The sequence below is a fragment of the Cyprinodon variegatus genome, unplaced genomic scaffold (genome assembly GCF_000732505.1).
Source record: "Cyprinodon variegatus isolate N-32 unplaced genomic scaffold, C_variegatus-1.0 Scaffold2326, whole genome shotgun sequence".
Classification (NCBI taxonomy): domain Eukaryota; kingdom Metazoa; phylum Chordata; class Actinopteri; order Cyprinodontiformes; family Cyprinodontidae; genus Cyprinodon; species Cyprinodon variegatus.
Genome location: NW_015152779.1, coordinates 26,044 through 28,602, shown reverse-complemented (window position 1 = coordinate 28,602; position 2,559 = coordinate 26,044).

Genomic DNA, 2,559 nt, shown 5'->3' with positions numbered 1-2,559 from the left:
TATTCATAATCTTCTCTGAGACTTACACGGCATTTATTGGTGTCCCTGGGTGGGCCTTATACAGATCATGTCACCTTTGCCTTTTCTGAGGGGATATCCAAACACTGCATTTGTCATTTTGTGTACTCGTCTGTTTGTTCGACAGATGTTTTACACATGCACGCATTATCGCATTCAGCTAATTCCACTTGCTGAAAGGTTAGTGATCCAATCATCCATCAGAAGCTTTTAGGAATTGAACACAGCATTGTAATATGCACGTTGAAAGATAACCACTCTATCGTAATTGTCCGCACGTATTGTTCACCTGTACTATGTTAACAGACCTACAGCAAACGGAAAGTGTTAGTTTGGTGCATGTTGTGTTAATAGGGTTGTTTGGTCAACTTGCATTGCTTTATCAGGGAGAGTCACAGTTAGTAACAGACCTGCATTTGAAGGCTGAAGAGAGAGCTACAAAGGTCGAAAAGTTTAGAAACGGGACCCCTTCTGTCCTTAATGGATGGCAATGTGGGGAGGCCCCCTGTTCACAGGATGAACGGTCCGAGGAAGAGAGCGAAAACATTCCTCCATTAGAGAAGTTTTATGAAATGGGTGCCAAAGGAGTTCCTCCTCAGGCAACCACAGAGCTGGCATGATGTAGCAGGAAATGTTTAGTAGTGCATTGTGCAGTTCCACTAAGCAGAACAGCTTCAGACAAAAGAGGATGACAGACCACACTAGCACACATAGTTCAGATTAGAGAGCAGCACAGGTTCCTGACCCAACTCAGAACACTACCTGCTATGAAACCCCTTTTTGACAGAGGCAGCAGGACAGCAGCAAATGTGACTCAGGTCTACAATTTAATTCAATACAATTCAGTTTATTTCTATAGCTCCAATTCACAACAAAGACAATGCTCAGCCTCTCTTAGGCAATCGTTAATGGTGGATTCAATTCAATTCTATTCGGTTTATTTCTATAGCTCCAATTCACATCATGTCATCTCAGGTCACTTTCCAGTTCAACCAGATCATCCAGTCAGATTGATTCAAAGTTTTCTATCTAAGGAAAACCAGTTGATTGCATCGACTCATTGACTCTTCAGCAATCCCTCACACTAAGCATGCTTGTAGCAACAGTGGAGAGGAAAAACTCCCTTTGAACAGGAAGAAACCTCCAGCAGAACCAGGCTCAGTGTGAGCGGCCATCTGCTGAGGCCCACTGGGGTTCAAGGAGACAGAAGCAGACATAGAAAAAGAAGCATAGATACAAAAAGCAACTGTAAAAGCCTCAAAACTAAAGCCAGACTGAAACTCTTCAAAAAGTTCATTTTGCTTGTCTGCCTGGCTGTATGTTTCCTGTACGGGGCCACCTTCTACAGTTGCTTTGGTATCTCTGCTTCTGTCTCCTTAAGGCAACCACAGTGAGGGATTGCCTCTGTGAGGGATTGCTGAAGAGTCAATGAGTCGATGCAATCAGCTGGTTTTCCTTAGATAGAAAACTTTGATTCAATCTGACTGGATGATCTGGTGAACTGGAAAGTAGAGCCCTGCACTCCCGCAGGAGTCCTGTGGGACTCGCGGGACCCAACGCAAAGCAGTGTGGTGCAGGACAAATGTTGAAATCTCATTGCGGGTGTGGGCGGGAGCAGTGATAAGCGGCAGTCCTGCGAACTAAAAACGTGTTTTAAAATGTAAAATAAAATGTAAAATAAAGTCATAAATGATCAGTCTATGTCTACCATATATATACACATCACAATGTGCTGGATATTGCCAGTCGTGCCACCTAAAGTGCATCATGCACTATGCGGTGAGGAATCGGCCAGTAATGTGCTCAGCTAAGCACAGCGTTTTTAATTCCTCAAACTAATGACACGAATTGCATTGAGCAGTAGGCGAACATTGGAATCATGCGGGAATTTTGGGCGGGAGCAGGACAAACCATTACAGGTGTGGGCGGGACTGAAAATCATAATTTTTTTACAGGAGCGGGACTGAACACTGCGGGAGCGGGCGGGAGCGGGCGGCACGGGACTGGAAAGATTTTCCAGTACCGCGCAGGCCTCTACTGTAAGGTGCCTTGAGATGACTTGTTGTGAATTGGAGCTATAGAAATAAACTGAATAGAATTGAATTGAATCCACAATTGATGATTGCCTAAGAGAGGCAGAGCGTTGTCTTTTACATTTACCCAATCCCTCCGCTCAGGCTAATCGGAGAACCTTTCCAAGTAGTGTTGATGTGTTTATGGATAGCCTTCAGTCCCCCATCAGAGAGCGCTATTCTTTGTAGGTCTGTCTACCTATACAACAGTTTTATTTGCTGAAATCTAGTAGCACTGAAAAAGTCATCATTTTGATTTAGAGCTTAATGGGGGATTAGTTGACCTCTGGATAACCTAAAAATATAGTCTTTATTATCTCTGAAAAAAGGAGCACACATTATATCAATTATATCTATTCAGTTTATTTCTATAGTTTCAAATCACATCATGTCATCTCAGGTCACTTTCCAGTTCACCAGATCATCCAGTCAGATTGATTCAAAGTTTTCTATCTAAGGAAAACCAGTT